Genomic DNA, 19,686 nt, shown 5'->3' on the forward strand with positions numbered 1-19,686 from the left:
TATGCATTTGGACATTTAAAGGGTCACTGGTGTACGTTACTGACTCGCTCAGACCTCAGTCAAACCAATATTCCCATTGTTATTGCTGCTTGCTGTGTGCTCCACAATCTCTGTGAGAGTAAGGGGGAGACCTTTATGGCAAGGTGGGAGGCTGAGGCAAATCGCCTGGCCGTTGATTACGTGCAGCCAGACACCAGGGCGATTAGAAGAGCACACCAGGAAGTGCTGTGCATCAGAGAAGCTTTGAAAACCAGTTTCATGACTGGCCAGGCTACGGTGTGAAAGTTCTGTTTGTTGAAAACCTGCCCCCTTGATTGACTCATTCCCTGTAAGCAAACCACCCTCTGCCCTTCGATCACAGCTTGCTTTCAAAGGAAATAAAGTCACTATTGTTTAAAAATCATGTATTCTTTATTAATTGATTATAAACATAGGGAGAGAACTGACAAGGTAGCCCGGGTGGGGTTTGGGAGGAGGATAGGAGGGAAGGAAAAGGCCACTAAAAAAGTTCAAAGTAATGACAGCCTTTTGCTTGGGCGTCCACTGGGGTGGAGTGGAAGGGTGTACAGAGCCTCCCTCCTCCCCCCCCCCCGTGTTCTTACACGTCTGGGTGAGGAGGCTATGGAACATGGTGAGGGGGGAGGGAGGTTATACAGCAGCTGCAGTGGCACTCTGTGATCCTGCTGCCATTCCTGAAGCTCCACCAGACGCTGGAGCATGTCTGTTTGATCATGCAGCAGCCCCAGCGTTGCAGTCTGCCACCTCTCATCTTGAGCGTCCCTCATGGCCTCACGTTCACTGGCATCTTTCCTGTACTTTGATATCGTGTCCTTCCACTCATTCAGATGAGCTCTTTCATTGCGGGTGGATTCCATGATTTCAGAGAACATTTCGTCTCGCATCCTTTTTTTTCACCGCCTTATCTGAGATAGCCTTTGGGACGGAGGAGAGAGGCTTGAAAAATTTGCAGCTGCGGGAGGGAGGGAAAAAAGGGAGAGAAGTATTTTAAAAGATACATTTTACAGAACAATGCTTATACTCTTTCATGGTGAACAACACTATTCACATTACATAGCACATGTGATTTCGGTACAAGGTCGCATTTTGCATCTTAATATTGAGTGCCTGCGGCTTTGGTGTTTAGAGATCACAGACGCAGGTCCAGGCAACAGAATTTGGCTTGCATGCAGCCATGGTAAGCCATTGTCTTTCGGCTTCTGCAGCCTTAAAGCAGCGCCCTCCTTTCCCACATACCAAGCAAAGCCCGTTGAGTGCTGCGGTTTTCCTGTTAACGTGCAGCAGCAGAAAGCAAACTAACCCCCCACCCTTTCCAATTCTCTGTGATGATTGCTTTACCCCTCCCCCCACTGCGTGGCTGGTATCAGGGAAGATCCCTGCTAGCCAAATGCGAAAAGCTCAGCGCCAATGATTACCTTCCCCCCCCCCCCCCCCCGTTTGGCTAACTGCAGGGAAGGATTTCTTTTCAGCCATAGGCAAACAGCCCAGTAGGAATGGCCACCTCTGTCTCCTTAATTAAATTCCTGTATTTCAACCAGCTTACCATGAACGATAGCACTCTCCTGAGGATAACACAGCGAGATAAAGAACGGATGTTGCTTGAATGCCAGCAAACACCGGGACCATACGCTGCCAGGCTTTGTCATGCAATGATACCAGATTTCTTGCTACTAGCATGGCGTGGTCAAGTCTCCTACCATGGTGGACGGAATAAGGCTGCACTGCCCAGAAACCTTGTGGAAAGGCTTTTGGAGTACCTCCAGGAGAGCTTCATGGAGATGTCCCTGGAGGATTTCCTCTCCATCCCCAGACATGTTAACAGACTTTTCCAGTAGCCATACTGGCCGCGAATGCATCCCAAGTCCTCAGGGCAAATTAATCGTTAAAAACCGCTTGCTTTTAAACCATGTTTTATATTTACAAAGGTACACTCACCAGAGGTCCCTTCCATGGCCTCATTGTCTGGGGGTTGGGAGGGTACTTCAGTCAGGCTGAGAAAAAGATCCTGGCTGTTGGGGAGAACGGAGTGCTGTGTGCTCTCCGCAAGCTCGTCGTCATCCTCCTCCTCCTCATCTTCCCCGTCCGCAGAATCCTCAGGCATGGCTGAGATTACCCCCTGCTCGGAATCCATGGTCAGAGGTGGGGTAGTGGTGGTGGCCCCCCCTAGAACTGCATGCAGCTCAGCATAGAAGTGGCATGTCCGCGGCTCTGACCCGGAGCGACCGTTTGCCTCCTTTGTTTTTTGATAGGCTTGTCTGAGCTCCTTAACTTTCACGCGGCACTGTAGTAAGTCCCTATTGTGGCCTCTCTCCATCATGCCCTTGGAGATTTTTTCAAAAGTTTTGGCATTTTGTCTTTTGGAACGTAGTTCTGCTAGCACGGAATCCTCTCCCCATATAGCGATCAGATCCAGTACCTCCTGTACGGTCTATGCTGGTGCTCTTTTTCAATTCTCGGACTGCATGGCTACCTGTGCTGATGAGCTCTGCATGGTCACCTGTGCTCTCCACGCTGGGCAAACAGGAAATGTAATTCAAAAGTTCGCGGGGCTTTTCCTGTGTACCTGGCCATTGCATCTGAGTTCAGATTGCTGTCCAGAGCTGTCACAATGGTGCACTTCTGTTCTCCTCCACCTCATCGGGGAGGAGTACAGAAATCGATTTTAAGAGCTCTTTATTTCAAAATAAATGGCTTCGTTGTGTGGACGGGTGCAGAGTTAATTCGATTTAATGCTGCTAAATTCGAACTAAACTCATAGTGTAGACCAGGCCAAAGAGAGTTTGCCAATTTAGCTATGCCAGTATAGCTATATCAGCAAGCTTTTTCTAGTGTAGAGCTGGCCTAGGTGTCTTCTTCCGAGGCTTGGAAACAACACAATATATTATTGGTAATGTTGGTAGACTAGATGAAGAGTATTTTGAGTCTGATGACTGATCAACTGTACAAGATCGTCTGAATTTTTCCATATATTCTGTCACACTCATAACTTTGTGTCTGATATTCACAGAGGAAGTGCAGTGTTGGAGAGCAACATCTTCCACTTTGCTTAGGTAGGTCCATGGCCATTTTTATTTATATTTCACAGAGCTAAGTCTTTATCCTGCAAGATTTTCCCAACAGGTCACCAGCAAAATCCTAATAATTTGTTGCTGAAGATTTTCCATAATTGTGGCTGGATCTATTATTGCTCATATGGCAGTCAAAACAAGACAAGATTTCAGACCTGTTGCTGCCTGGAAAAAAAAATGTAAAATCACTTTGCTTTGGTTAGTTATGCAAGTTATAATCACTAGTATCACTGACACTCCCCAAAGCATAGCACTTGCCCTGCCTGCAGGTCAGATAATGGTATATTCAAAGGAAAGCAACTCATCATAGGAAAAGGGGGAATCTGCTTCTTTTCAGTCTCTCTTCCTTTGTATTTCTTGTTTTCCTTTCCCTTTACTGCCCCTGCTAAAAGAAGTAGGGTCTTGCCCAGCCACCACTAGCTGCCCAGAAAGCATCAAATGCTGTTAAACCACGCTTATTTCTCTTTGTGGTTCTATCAGTTATCAAGACTGATAGAAGGATTCAGCCAAGGGTGGAGTGTGTGTGCAACTCTCCTGGCTATGGCTGCTGTGAACTGACCTGCAGAATGTGTTGTGGAATTGATTGTTTTGGGGGACAATAAATCTAGATAATCAGTGATTTTTCAGCTCTCCCTAAGCATCATTTAAGTACAGTAAAGGGCAACATCTCTAAGCTGCAGCTGATCATCAAGTTTGTTTGGGAAAATTAATTTTGTTCACAATTTGTATTTCTCTTTTGGTGGGTATTTCCCACTTTTCCTGTATATTTGCTCCTTTCCTCCATGGCTGTGCTGAAATTTGATTTTGAATTCTATAGCATACCTCTCTCCAGTTCCCCTATAATAGCAGGGAAGGACAGGGTATCTTAAATGATCTCAACGTGTGCTCCAAAATATCCCAGTCTTGTCCTGGTTGAAGTCAGTGGGAGTTTTTGCCACTGATTTCAGTGGGGATAGAAACAGGCCCTAAATGTAGCATCCTGTGCTAGATTCACACAGGCAGAATTCAGCTGCAAGATTAGAGACAGGTTCACCTGTTAAATCCAGTATGTCCAGCAACTGGCAGATGCCACAGAGTTTATATTAGAGGCCCTACACTAACAAACCAGTGCACATATGGGATGGACATACACAAATTTTGCAAAAGGAAGAAACAAATTCCAACAGTAATCTCCTAAGAGATTATTTATTATTAAAACTAGGAAGTGGAAACCTAATTTTAAAATGGTATGAAAAGTAACAAAAGTTTCCTTTTAAATACCAATCAAAGAGTTCTGATTCATAAATACCAAGCTAACAACATTCCTTTAAAGGCCAGAGTCCAAAGTATCTCAATATGTAGACCTGATTGTAGAAAATATCTAATCTGAACCAGCCTCTGAGTTCAGATGTGTACCATGAATTCCAGCAAATTTCCCACAATACCTTTATGTTGAAACCTTTCCCAGCTGTTGTAAGTATGTTCATTTTTCAATGTTATTAAAGGATACACGCTTGCTAATAACAATCAGATCAGGGTGAGAAGAGGTTTGTGTTTCAACAGAATGCTATTTCCCATTTACACTTACGTGCAAGAGGATGGCTTATTATTTTCCTTGAGGCTGATCAATGCCAGCATTGATAAAAATGGTGATAACTTGAAAGCATTTTTAGAAAAAATGTCCCAAACCTAAGCCCTGAACTGAATATAAATGTAAACCTTGAAACAAGTAAAATACATTTTTAAAACATTAGAAAATAAGCCTTGCCAAGCCCAATTAGCTAGTAATGTTTTTTAATTTGGCTGTAATGATTTTAACTGGATCAGAACAACAAGGAAAAGAAAGGAGCTACAAAAATGAATCAGTCTAACATGGTGATCAAGTCCATACTTAAATGCCCAGCACCCACTACACTAGGCTGCCAGCTGACAAGTTGTTTGTACTCTGCCTGCCCAGAATGTTCTGGATCTTAAAGGTGCAGTTACCACATTACCATCATCACATTTCATAAAGTTCACACATTACAGGTCCCACTCATTTAGTTACTTGCCAAAACCTGAGTTCAGGATTCATTTTTCCTCCTGAAAGTGCTGATAACACAATAAGAACCTATATAAGAGCATTCCCCTGCATCCCATAAACTATACGCATTATCATCATTAGCTGTTGCAGATGGGGTCTTGAATGCTGATCATGGCAGGAATATAAGGAATTTCCCCTGATTTTCTGAATGGCTCAGTTTCTCAGACATACCTGAAGGTGGACATATAAATCTGCCTGCCCAAAACAACAGCTCCTTTACTGTCTTTAACCCACAAGCACTCATCATACTAATGTAACCTGTATATAGACCAAAAAACTGCTCCAAAAGAACACCAGTAAGGTTGCAAATTCAAGCACTCAGAAGTTAGAAAATGCCAGAATTAAGGGTGCCTGTTCAACCTCAGCTGGGCTATGATACAGTCTTTAATTACATGATCATATACATTTTTTCTTTCTGCATTCAAGTCAGACACCTTTGTCCTCCACACTGAAAAAGGGAGAGAAAGCAGATGAAATATTCAATAATAATCCAAATGATGGGTGTCTAAGTGTACATGACTCATGAGTCACCATGCTGGTTACATTTGTTTGCAAATGTAAGTGCACTACAAGGTATTTATATACATAAGGCAGGTGCAAGATAAAGTATGTGTGCAGTCACACAGATATGCGAGTGAACCTTCAAGGTACGGAGCACTCCCACCCAACCTGAGCAAAGTATGTTCCAAAGTACTTTGCTGGATTGGGGCTTGGCACCTTGCAGGATAGATCCCTGTGTTTGTAAATCTTAGCAGCAGTGTATTCTTCCTAGAGATGAGTCCAAGGCACAAAGTAAAGACTTTGACCTTGGTCCATTAGTTAAGGCACCAGCCTGGGCCTATGGAGACCCAGGTTCAGTTTCCTAATCTGAAAATCTGTCCATAAGTGTTTTGTTCCAAGAAGACTGTGACAAAGGTATTTAGATGCCTGAAGATGCAGATAGGTGCCTCATGGGATTGTCACAAGTGCCTGAACAGGTTAGGTGCCTAAATCCCAAGTGATTTCAATGGAAATTAGACACTTCATCTGCTTAGGTGCTTCTGAAAATTCCACTAGGTCCAGATCCTCAAAGGTATTCAGGCACCTATTTCCCATTGATGGCCATGAGGAACCTAACGCCCATTGAAAGTCAATATGAGTTAGGTTCCTTCCTGTCACTGGCCCCTTTGAAAATCTCCTTTTCCGTACCTTAGTCCCCATCTGTAAAATGGATATAATAGCCCTATCTCATGGTCAGCGGGGAGGGGGAGGTGAATAAATAACTTTGATAGATAGTATCCAGCACCCAAAGTTCAGGGGCTTTGGTTCAATCTGTTTGAGAAAGAAGGCCAGATGTGAAGTTCATATCTAGACCCACATTCAGATTTTAAGTGCCCCTTGGTGTTCAGGGGTATCCAGATCCAATGGTCTGATTTGGACTCACCTTGAATTTGGTTACTGATTCTGCTTTCCTCACTCATCCCAAACTTCCACTGAAGTCAGCAGGACCCCAGACTTTTCCTTGAAGTCACTGAAACAGCAATGGAAGTCAACGGAAGGGAGATAAGAAATGCAGAATCCAGGACCTTTCTATCTTAAACACTTTTTAAATAAAACATACTATGTTCAGTCCTCCTGTAAAGCAGCCTTAAAGCTGTCTGAAAACAAGTTCACTTAGTTGTTTCTTTGTTCCAGTATCATTGTGCCAGTGTAAATGCTGCAATCTTCTTTAAACAGAGCTCTGAATGCAAGTGGGTTAATGGAGTGACTTGTCAGGTGAAGCGAGGGAATAATCTGGGATTACTGAAATAAGACCTGTAACTGTGGAGCCCTTGGGAAATAAAGAGCTAAAGCATTGCATCTGCTAGTCCTAAAACCTTCCCATAAATAGCTGGGATAATTAGGGGCTCACATTTCTTGAAAACAATAAAAATATGTCATAATTACCCTATCAGATATTTTTTCTTTCACTGGTAGAAAAATGATCCCAGTAATTTGGTGTTCAGAGAGCAGGACACATTACACATTGTTATTCCCCTGCTCTGCTATTCTGAACATGAAAGTCTGTAGGTGAACCTCATTGCACTGGGGCTGCTTTCTCCTTGTTAAATCTTGTAGCAATTAGTAGACATTTCATGACCCATTTCTGTCAAATAGCATAACTTGGCAAAATGGTGCCCAGGTAACAGTCTGAGGCTTTCAAAGTCTTTTCTTCATTCCAGATGGTTAGAGATTTTCACAGTGGTATGCTGCAAGATGGAACAAACCTCAGCTTGCCCCAGCCACATCTTCTTCCTGACCCATTAGAAACGACCCATGTATTACTTTGTTACTTTTGTACTTCTGTTATAAACAATGGTGGCGCTCATTTGGTCTTTGAAGGCAAATACACCAATTACCCAATGATCACTCCTTTGAATGAGTCCATGGTGGAGATAGATGCAGCCAAGCAGATGTAGGAGGAAGCAGTAACATCCCAGGGCCTGGGGCAGGGGAAAGCCAAGCCAGACCAGAAGGATCCATGTTCCAAAATAGGCTAGTTCAGCATGATTCAATTTGTGAAATACATCCTGAGTGTAATTCAAGGTTTGGGGTGTGAACTTTAAAGCTCATTATGGTTTAGGTTCTGCGTACTGTGGAGACCATCTGACTACATGCATTTTAACTTCAATACCTGAGATTAAGAAGAAAACTTGCTCATACAGTCATGGGGTACTGATGACAAAGTGTGATCAAAGGAGGGTCCTCAGCTCAGGAACTTGTCCTCTCTACCTTGGTCTAATAAGGCCTGAGTGATTTGATTTTCAGTCCTTGTTGCAAGGCGTGCTTGTTCTCCCAAACACTTTGTGAGGCAGTGACGGTGAGTGGGCAGGGCATCCATAAAAGGATTTAGGAGCTGCAATGCTGTGCATCATAGTCCCTAGAAAATCCAGGAACTATACTGCAATCCACAAAGTCAAGTTAGCTTCCTGGGCTCCCCATGCATAAGACAGAGAAGTGCCTAAGAATGCAATCCACAAAAGCCAGCACACTAGGCGTGAGCTGTCTAAATTAGCCAATGGGAGATGCTGAAGAGAGGGGCATGGACTAAGCCTCACCCCTCTCTTGGAGATAGGTGCCTAAGTCCAGGCTACAGGACAGTGCCTAGCTCTGCCTGGCAACCCACGAACGGGCATCCACTGCCTGGAATCAGAAGGCTTAGGCTCCTAAGACATTTCTTGCAGTAATGAGTTAGGTGCCTCTCTTGCTGCACACAAAACAACTGCAGGAAGAGAAGCCCATTTCATTGCTTTTAGCCCAGTGGTTAGCACACTTATCTGGGATATGGAATGCCCAGGTTCAATTCCCCCTTCTGCCAGAGGAGGTGAAAGGATTTGAAAAGAGGTCTCCTACCATGTGGGAAAGTGCTTTAACCACTGAGCTATGGGATGTGCTCACCGGGATGGGGGCTCCCTCAGTCTCTCCTGTTGAAGCTATAAAGTCATTGGGCCAGAGAGAGTGATTCTGTAGTCCTGTGGTTGGGGCAGCTATCTGTGAGGTGGGAGACCCTGGATCCAGTCCACCTGTTCTAACCACTCTTTCAATCTTCATCCACAGTGGAACAGCTTCCACACCATAATATCCCATATAGCTGAGTGGTTAGTTCATTCTCCTAAAGGGGTGGGTGTGTGCAGGGCTGGCTCCAGGGTTTTTGCCGCCCCAAGCGGCGCAAAAAAAAAAAAAAAAAAAAAAGCTGCGATCGCGATCTGAGGCGGCAATTCGGCCGGAGGTCTTTGGCTCCGAGCGGGAGTGGGGGACCGTCCGCCGAATTGCCGCCAAATAGTTGGACCTGCCGCCCCTCTCCGGAGTGGCCGCCCCAAGCACCTGCTTGGCAAGCTGGTGCCTGGAGCCGGCCCTGGGTGTGTGACACCTGTGTTCAAGTCTTTTCTCCTCCTAGGGCATGGTGGGGAAGAATTGAAGCTGGGTCTCCCACATCCCAGGTGAGTGCTGTAACTGTTGAGATAAAAATTAAAAAATGGGCACCACCTCCACCTTCTCTAGCCAGATTCTGACTGGGACATGATTCAGTAGGTGCCCTCTGAGCATGCCTACTGGATCAGCTGAATGCCTGAATCTATGAATCTCTCTAGTGTTTAGGCAAGAGATAGGTGTGTGGATGCCTAGAGGAAGGCAGCAGTGCACATCCCCAGAGGCAGAAACTTAGGCACCTAGGGAACTTTTACCCTGAAAAATGTAGGCACTAAATGAGTTCAGGCACCTACAGAGTTTGGTGGAGTTTTGTGGATTGCAGTAAAGCCAAAACTGGGGTTTAGGTGCCTATGTACGTTCGTGGATCCCATATGGAACCCTATGTATTGCTTTGGTAGGTTGGGAAGGAGCTGTCAATACCTGGATATTGCCAACTGTTGCCAACCCTCATGATTTTGTCATGAGTCTCATGATAATTACTGGATATATGATGATTTCAGCCTTCATTCTTAAAGAAAAAGTAAGTTTCTAGCCCTTGTGGCTGTGGAGAAGGCTTCAAAATGTGACCCCAGAGCACCCTAAAGGCTCAAAAAGCAGAAGGCCAAATCTATTATTTTTACATAATCTCACGATTTTAAACCCAATCTCCTGATTTTTTAACATTTCAGGTTGGTAATACTGTTATGGTGACAGGCACCTTTAGAAATGCAGATAGATCAATAGATCTTCAGAATTCAATAGAGACCTTTTTATAGATATTTTAAATCAACCTATAGAATTCTATGGAAAGGTTAAAATTCCCAATGGAATTCAAAAGTTTGATTAAAATTCCTAGAGAAAGGTACGATGTGGGGGGGGGCGGAAAGGGGGAATGGACCTCCTGGGACCCAAAAGGAGGCAAGTTTTTCTTATTAAAGGAAAGGGTAATGTCTCTATGGGAAGTGGGAACCTAGGACCCAGAGGAGCAGTCCTTGAGCCAGGGCCGGCTCCAGGCACCAGCCCACCAAGCTTGTGCTTGGGGCGGCACCTGGAGTGGGGCGGCGCGGTGTGGCGCTCCGGCCGCCGGGGAGAGCGGGGCCACGGCCAGGCTCGCCGCCCTCCCCCCCGGCGCTCTGGCTGCCAGGGAGAGCGGCGCCCCGGCCGGGCACTCCGCCCTCCCCCCAGCGCTGTGGCCGCCGGGGAGAGCGGAGCCCCGGCCGGGCACTGCGCCCTCCCCCCGGCCGCCGGGGAGAGCGGAGCCCCGGCTGGGGCTCACCGCCCTTCCCCCGAGGCTCCGGCCGCCCTCCCCCCGCACCCTCCCCTGCCGTGCTGGGCGGGGGGGCGGCCGGAGGCTTTTTTGCCTGGGGCGGCAAAAAACCCAGAGCCGGCCCTGCCTTGAGCAGTGCTCAAGAGGGTGGAAGCTGGAGCAGCTGGAGCCAATTATAGAGAGCAGATATAAAGAGGCTAAGTGGGTGTCTCTGTAAGTGGGAAGGCTTCAAGCTGCATTTGATTTGGCCTGGGAGTTGTTTTTTGGGGTTGTGAGCCAGGTCTTTTGAGTGAGCAGCACAAAGGGCCTTTTCGAAGAAAGTCTTACTAGGTGCTGGCTTTCTGAGAATCAAGTGATCTTTCCCAGAAAAGGGTCCCCTCATCTCCAAATAGATTGTCTCTTGCTGTTTCAGAGGGATTTGATTAACTCCAGTATGCTTGTAGAATAACTTCTAGGTTACTCTATGGATCTCCTCCATAAGGGGTGATATATGCAAATTGTCTACATGCAAAGAACAACCATCCCCAGGAGGAAGGTGAAGACATGGATATGAGAATGTGGTAGGCACACAGATGCATTCTCATTCATGGGAGGCACTTTAGATGTTCCATTTGAGAGCAGGGCTGGCTCCAGGCACCAGCTTGTCAAGCAGGTGCTTGGGGCGACCGCTCCGGAGAGGGGCGGCACGTCCAGGTATTCGGCGGCAATTCGGAGGATGGTCCCTCACTCAGCCTCGGAGCGAAGGACCTCCCGCCGAATTGCTGCCACAGATCGCGATCGCGTCTTTTTTTTTTTTTTTTTTTGGCTGCTTGGGGCGGCCAAAACCCTGTTTGAGAGAAGCCCTAACTCAGGGGGACAGATTAAGAATGCTTATTATTGACCAATGATGAACCTGATACTTGAAGGCATCTGTATATTTTTGAATAATTAGCTTAGTTTGCATTAGAGATGGCACAACTCACAAGGGGGTGAAAAGTTTAAATGTGAGGTTGGGTGGTTTATATTTAAATAGGCCAGCTGGGAAGTCTGTATCTGACTCTGCACTGGGACATACCTTAAACAGAAATTAAAATGGCTTCTGAGTAGATCAGAAAAATTAAAATGTGAACAAGATGAAGACAATATTTGGTCAGTCAAATGGATTTCACTGTTTGACTGGAATAGTCAGGACATACTTCTCTGAGGGCAAAGTTTGGCTCCATGTTTTTGAATGGCAGTGAAAGGCAGCTCAGGATATTTGTATAGGGTGCAATCCTGCAGTTTTGGGGAATAAAACTTCCACTACTAAGTTATATCAATAATGGATTTGCCTGCCCAATAATTGCAAAGTTTGGACCGATAGCACCAAGTCTTAGTGGAAGGGAAGGTTAGCCAGGATTTCCACTAACAAATCACTACAGAGGAGTATAACAAACCAAGATTGCAGGCAACAGAACCAATGTTATGACAGCACACAATGAATGTTTACACTGGAACAGAACAAAAACCCAGGGCAGAAAGAGAAGTTTGTAGACTAGCAAAAATATGCTGCTAGACTGTTGGCCACTAGAGGGTGTTTCAGTTGCAGAGTTGTCATTAACAACACACTAGAATTTAGTTTAAAGGCTGTTGGTTCAGGGACTGATAGTTTGTTTTGCTCTGGGATTAATTTACAGCAGCTCAATTATCTAATGTGCTGTTTTTAGGTTAATATGTTCCCAACATAATTCAGCCCACCTGAGGTAGCTCAGTGGGAGAAGGGGTGGGGGTAGCTTTGTCAACAATGGATAATTGACTTAATTTGTTTCAAGTGTTCATTTTAAAGCTGTTGCTCTAAGGTGGTGTTTGGTGAGCCCTATACAAGGTAGGGTATTTAAATATAAAAGAGAGACATTTATGGAACTTATTTATGGTATCAGACCCACAGGTATAAGAGCCTGATTCTTTCCTGCCCCTTGGTGAGTGTGCATAACAGGAGGGTACATGGCGTCCCCACCATTCCCTTGCATGCATATTCAGGGATGGGGATATTCAGAATCCTGACTGAGAACATGGTCCCTGCTCCTTAGGGTGCTAGGTAAGGGGAGAGACAGGCAAAGGGCAGGGTTATAGTTCTATTCCTGGACATGTAGGGGGTGCTCCAGCTGCTACACCAGCCCTTTGTACCTCCTGTTTCATACCAAACAGGGCCTAGAGCAAAATTATATTACTCAGCTAAGCATCTCTCTTATTATTCTTTCCTGCCATTAAGGTTCAGCTGGGGACTCACTCATTCTGCAGTATAGACAGAGGGAGTTTTCTGTCAGGAAAACATAAACCTCCCAGAATGTGGGGACACTCCACATCCTCGTAAGAGACCTCAGGATCTTCCTTCCAAATCTAACTCCTGACAGCTAGTGTGAGGGCCCTAACCAGGGCCGGCTCTAGGTTTTCTGCTGCCCCAAGAGGCAAAAAAAAAAAGAAGCAGCAGCCGCGGCAGCGCGATTGCGCCGCGCCACTCCACTCTTTGGCGGCAATTTGGTGGCAGGTCCTTCGCTCCAAGAGGGACTGAGGGACTCGCCGCCAAATTGCCACTGAAGACTCGGACGTGCCACCCCAATAGCGGCTGGAGTGCTGCCCCTTGGTACTGGCCGCCCCAAGCACCTGCCTCTTTAGCTGGCGCCTGGAGCCGGCCTTGGCCCTAACCAGTCTTTCAGCCAAGAGCCCAGTAGCACCATACACCTGGAGGATTCATGCTGTTGAATGTAAAAAGGAGCTTCACCATCCCCTTCTCCATGTGTTTAAGGCCTCACTGACTTCCATGGCTTTGGATGAGGCCTATAGTACATATCTAGGCTTGGAAAACTGGATTTCCTGGACTGATTTTGTGGGAAGCTCATAGCAATACAAGAGAGGTTATCAATATTGAAAGCAAACAGGAATGTTCATGTCTGTAGGGTAGATTCATAAGGCAATTTTCACTACATATTCTACCTAACAGATAGAAGGCAAGCACCTGAAGATGGACTGTAGCTTTAATATGAATAAGGGTGAAATAATTTTGGTCTGTTCCCAGAAGTCTCTCTGTTCTTTTCTCTCAAATATGGATTCACGTAGGGCTGTGTTTAGCACCTAATCTGTGTCAATAATAGATGGGATTTAAATCACAAATGCAATCAGCCACTGAACTCTTCATTCTTTCCTTTCTAAGCTATATCTGCCCCCTTCCAGTGATGGACAGATGTGGTAAACAGCCTGAAAGGTGAGAATTCATCCAGCACAGATATTGTGCTGAGTTGCCATAGGTAGGCCTACACTGACCTCCCTGCAAGCCTGTAGGGGGTATGTTGGGGTGGCACTAGGGGTGGAAGGATGATTGGTGGATGCTACTGTGGCCCTTCTGTCTTGTGCCACAGGTCCTAGGCAGCACTGGGGAGAATACCATTGGAGCAGTTCTCCCGGCTGCCTTAATAATGGCGGGGGCCATTTTGGTCCCCTCAGGAGCCCAAAATCAAATACTATAAATTAGTTCTGTAAATGTCTGTGTCTTGTTTTTAAATATTTTCCCCCGCGGCTTAAAACCACCTTTTCCCCTGCATTCGCCTGGACTATGCCTCCTCCACACATTGCATAGCATCTGACTCTAATTTTGTTAGTCACTCCTTTCCCACCCTCTCTCCCACACAGATAAATATTACAATGACCAAAGCTGTACTCAGGAAACTGCTTGTCACTATGGCAGCAGTGCCTTCGGTGTAAATATTGATCCTTCAGTACTGATGGGTTGTTTGTTTTTTCTGACTGGGGTTAAAATGAAATGAAGTACAGTAAGCACACTAATGTTTTGGGAGAAAAGCAGCAGTCCCGAAGGGTCTATTTTAAGGGTGAATTTTCAGGGTCAATCTTTCTTTTTGCAGGCACGGTTTGCACCGGCATTTTTGTAAAGCTGCAAGTAAAATCTGAGCATGTGTTCCTAAAAGTGCTAAATTGCGGGTGCAAGTCAGGTAGTGAGAAGTCCACATAAAGTACTCAGCTTTGCACTGCAATTCTTTTCGTGGGTGTAAAAAGCAGGTGCAAATTTGGGGGGTTCAAATTGTTCCCGCGAAGGAGGAAGCCTCCGGTCTTCCAAAAAATGTATTTTAGTGTCATTGTAGATGAAGTTCACTGTAAAGAGCAGTAGATGGCATCAGTAGGACTTTAAAAATGTAATAATATTGTTGTCCCTTTTTAGACTTAAGCCACTAGTCAAAGTTTGGAGCCTGTGGATGTTCCAATTGGGAGAAATCGGGTGATGTAGGCATTTCTTTGATGCCGTTGTGTTTATTTACAAATGATGTACCGTCCTGTGACTCTGAACACAGAAGGAATCAAATAGCAGCAGTTTATTTTGCTCACAATACCAAGAGTTCTCTTTTGTGTATGAACCCTGATGCAAAAAATCTCTCCCCTCGTTTCTTCTAGGGTTAGCTACACACTTTTAGCTGCTCCTTAAGGCTATGTCTATCACTCAGAGAGCTTGTCTACATTTAAAACTGCTGTGCTGTTGTAGCGCTTCAGTGTATATGCTACCTACACTGATGGGAGGCATTCTCCCATCGGCATAGGTAATCCATCTCCCCAAGAGCAGAATAATTCTTCCATTCACCTAGTGCTGTTTACATCGGAGGTTAGGTTAGAATGGCTGTATCTCTCAGGGCTGTGAATTTTTCACACCCCTGACAGATGTAACTATACTCATGTAAAATCCTAGTGTAGACCAGGCATCAGACTCTGTATGTTTGCACATACCTGGTCACAGTACTCACTGGAACCCCTCTGCCCACTCATTCTAAACTCCTGGGTAAGTTCACAACTCTCCTTTATCTTGGGCCGGGGGGAATGGGGAGGGATGAAAGGGGAAGAAGTCCTGATTAACTCATCCTGATATTTATGTTAATTGAAGGGTGTGTTCACACCTGATCTCCAGCATGTGATTCATGCAGTCACCAATATCTTTCAGCATAACAATGTCTTAGGTTTTTAAAGCACTTCCCATACTCAAGGCTCCCAAAACATTTACCAAATTATACACGTGTACTTGCATGTGAACATGGACAAACAGAAACAGATATACACGAATATCACCCACCAGCCAGCACTCGAGTTAAGTCATCTAGTTTGAAACATGGCTACTATTTAACAAAATAGAATATCATATCCCATTGAAACAGGAGTAATTTAAGTAGACAGAATATTTTTACTCTGAGAATCTGCCCAACAGGTTGCTCTTGCAAAGACCCATGAGATCTCTGTTTATTTGTTAATTATAAATGGTCATGTCTGTGTTAATACTCTAGGTATGAACCCACTCATACACATGTAACATGAAATATTTGTCATGAGCTGCCAGGGTCTCACTGAAAAGCATCATCTGACAGATAGAACAGTGACTTCTAACACCAACAGCACTGCAACCTTAACACCATGCTGAGGCACCTCAGTACAGAGTCAGAGGAAAGAATGCACTACTCTCAGTAGCTAACAACATCTCTTACAGCAACTGCGTATCACGGTGAGGTTTCCCACATAACTACTGAACATACCTGATCCTGCTTAGCTCACAGGCTCTGATGAGGTCCCATGGCTGGAAACATGTATATGTAAAGTGGTCTATATTGTGGCATCCTGTTATTTAAAAAAATATACTTCAGAAGGCACTAGTATTACAATGCATAATTGACTGCAGAGTCTATGATACAGGGGTAGATGTAGGAACTCAGCAACTTGGGGGAGAGATGAACAAAATCAGGGAGGATTTGGATCATTTTGTTTTACAAACCCCCCAAAGAAAGATGGTTTGGATCTAAGTCCTTCCCTGTTTGGAGTGCAGGACGGTGAGTTCAGATAGATAGTTCTTAGTTTGGCCCATCCCAAGGTAAAAGTAAATGAAGGAATAATGAAGAAGCTGGTAAGATGTTGCACATCTGGGATCCTAAATCTCAAAATGCAGTCTCTGCACCTGAGAGTTATGTCTCGGGCCAGCCTAACCGATGTATTTCACCGATGCCTCCATCTTAGGTGGGAAACCATTACAGTGAATTAAGATGCATTCCTGAGGCTGCAGTTGGATGCTTGTGTGACCACCAATGGTATCCATGCCCAGGGGAAATCACAACATAGGTCTTGGAAGGGAGAAAATAGTGTTTCAAAATATTTTGATTTAAAATGTATTTATTTATAATAACTAAATCTATAGCTAGTTTCTGTTACTGATCTGGGGTTTCAGGCCAATTTTTGTTCAAAACCTTTGTTCCCTCGTCAAAGATCCTTAATCTGTTACTGTATCAGTTATTTTGTGAAGCTGCTTAACATTACTTTGTAACTTGTTTTACTAAGTAGCTATAATTATGTTTAACACACCTTGTCTCAATCTCAGGAATAAAGGTTGCTTCATCAATTATAGTGATTTATTAAGGGAGTTGGACAGTATATCCCTTACCAGGGCAATCACTACACCATTCCTTGCAGATGAGCAAATTTGCCCTGGAAGCATTTCAGAGAGATGCAGGGGAATAAAAATCTGACTATTAATATGTACAAGAAAAACATGTATTTAATCAAAAGAAAGAGGAGTCGGGAAAGACCCTGTCCTCTAGATATATGTAAAACAGGGGATCTGATAAAAGATTGAAAATCAGGCATGCTACCTCAGAGGCAATTTGCATATAATTAGCCTGCAGGTTTGATTAATCTTTTTTACCAAGATGAAGTGGAGGAGTTAATTCTTTGTTTCGAAAATAACAATGCCTTCAAAATGCAGCAAAGTCTTTTAGTGATGGATGAGGCCAGTTATTTTTTACACCTTTTGTTAGCTGCTAGCAGCTTCAGTAGAGAAAAACAAGCTTTGAAAAACAAAGTCTGTAAGTTTAATAGTTCCACTCTAAGTTTTATTTCCTTAGATTCCTATGTGAGATTTTTTTTAAGTAAGACAAATAGTTCTTCATGTATCTGTGTGTCACTCTCTTCAAATGCTAATTTAAGATATTGCATCAAACTCAGCAGGAACTTTTGCAGTTTTATTCAGATAGCTTAAAATCTTCAACTTTCTAGGCTGCAATTTAATGAGATTCCACTTTGACTGAGTGGAAGGAGTGTGCTAAAGGGTGTTGTGTTGGTCCATTCTTTATTTAAATAATTTCTAGTGCATAATTTATACTAAAAACTTTAACATTTTTGCTGTACTTTTAGTTTCATTATTTTTGTAGGTTTGGTAGAACGCCACAGAAGTTAAATTTATAACAAAAAATTTGAAATCAATAGCAAAAAAATTGAAGTTTAAAATTTTGAATTTTTTTTCATGAAATAAAGTGCAAAGCTATAAGTCATCCTGCATGAATGAAAAAAAAAACAGATATGAAAATAAATGGTGCCATAGATTCATCAACATAATTTTGGGTCATTTATACTTTTCTTACTATTGTTAGCTGTTAAACACTAGCTCTGTGCTTGGTGCTGTGTAAGATACACATGGACAGGTCTTGCTCCAAGAGTTCTATAAATTATAAAACAGAGGTAAGAAGGTGCACTGGGTCATCCAGAGGAATAACTTAGAATATATTTACCTTTTAATGTACCAACCATTACTTTCTGTGGAGTTTGTGGGAGGAATGAGTAAATAATGTGGAACTGGTACACTTGGGTTAGACAGATAATGACCCTCCAGTAGGGGTCATTAGAGAAGATTGAACTCTGACTCTTTTGTACTAAAAGCCAAGAGCCTCTGACACTTGAACTAAAGGAATAACTCCATTAGCTAGTAGCAGTAGCTGTCTCTTACTCTTTATGTAGACTAGAGGGGCACTATGACAGATTTGACTAGTATGTATAGTTTACACTTACATAAGAGAGGCAGTATTGAAGAAAGCACAAAGATGAGACTGGGGAAAAGGTGATTAGGTTGACATCCTAGGTTATGTGAAAAAGGGACAAAGAAGAAGGGAGGAACACTACAAGATCTGATACATAAATTATATGGGCCTTAAATGTGGTGGATCTAAATTTGATATGGTGGGCCAAGGGGGATCAGTAGAGGGTTTCAAAGAAGGTTGTGATGCAATTTGAATGATGGGTGAGGAAGGCAGCATACATATTTCTGTTAGCAAGGTATGGGGAATGGATGTCCCTTAATTCCATTGCTATTCATTTTGGCTTTGGAATTTTGATCCACATATAATCTAAGCAAGAGATTCCTGGGGTCTCTTTCAAGCAGGAGCAGTAGAAACTTTAGTTGTATGTTACTAACATTCTGATATTTGTCACCAACCCAGATAGTTCTGTAAAATATTTGCTTGAATATTTTGATTCATTTGATTTGCCATCTGGGCATAACGTTGGTTAGATAAAGTTGGAACTCATGCTAGTGCGTGCTCTTTGTCAACTCCAACAGATTCTTTTTTACTTGGAAGTCTTTGTGCTGAGTTCTGATCTTACACTGGAATATGCTAGATTCATGGATAGAGTCATGGAAGTCAATAGAGTTACAATAGATTAAAAGTGGTGTAATGTCAGAAGTAGTCCTTCGGGGTTCTCTCATAAATATTACATTTACTAAAAGAAGAAGATAAAAATCTCTGGACTCTCTGTATTGCTTCAAAACTTCTACTCTGCTCACCAACATGCAGCACAAAGAAACAAGGGCAGAATTTTTGCCCTAAATGTCCAGTGCACTAAAAGGAAATATTGTGTTAACAAGTTCATCCCTGTATGTCTACACTGCAATGTAAGCCTAGGGTTCACACTCAGGTTCAGACCTAACTCCCCTTCTCTCTACACACAAATTGCTCTAACCCAGGGTCCCACAACCCCACAGGGTGAAGGGTCTGAGCCTCAAGTTAAGCTGGGACCCAGTTGTCAAGCCCTATTGTTTAGCAGTGTAGACACAGCCCCACTGGATTTGTGCTCTGGGAGTCCACCAAACGTATCCCACAATCCCACGGGACAACTTTCTTTTTCCTCTCGACAGTCAAGTTTTCCCACACTGCAGCATGAGCAAATGGCTAGAGAGGCCACATTTTGGGAGATTACTAGGAAGTCTAGGTATGGATGGTTGGACTTAGGCCCTCATAATGCAGTGTAGACTCTAAAGCAGGGATAGGCAACCTTTCCCCCCATCAGGGAAATCCACTGGCAGGCCAGGACGGTTTGTTTACTTGCAGTGTCCGCAGGTTCGGCCGATCGCAGCTCCCACTGGCCACGGTTCGCCATTCCAGGCCAATGGGCCTGCGGGAAGTGGCATGGGCCGAGGGATGTGAATGTCATTGACTGCAGTGGAGCAGGGTTGAGCTCTTAAGCCTTTGCTTCTTTAACTGTACCAGCTAATAAATTATTCACTTCCACAGTCATATTCA

The 19,686-nt window shown here is 44.1% G+C and overlaps 1 long non-coding RNA gene across 1 annotated transcript; it reads right to left on the bottom strand.

Moving 5' to 3' along the window:
• Nucleotides 1-393: 393 nt before the first annotated feature.
• Nucleotides 394-3,251, bottom strand: LOC135973181 (uncharacterized). The gene is made up of 2 exons (XR_010589886.1): nt 1,954-3,251; nt 394-970 (listed from the first exon to the last, which is right to left on the bottom strand). It is a non-coding gene; the product is annotated as an uncharacterized LOC135973181 (long non-coding RNA).
• Nucleotides 3,252-19,686: the final 16,435 nt, after the last annotated feature.

The sequence above is a fragment of the Chrysemys picta genome, chromosome 8 (genome assembly GCF_011386835.1).
Source record: "Chrysemys picta bellii isolate R12L10 chromosome 8, ASM1138683v2, whole genome shotgun sequence".
Lineage (NCBI taxonomy): Eukaryota > Metazoa > Chordata > Testudines > Emydidae > Chrysemys > Chrysemys picta.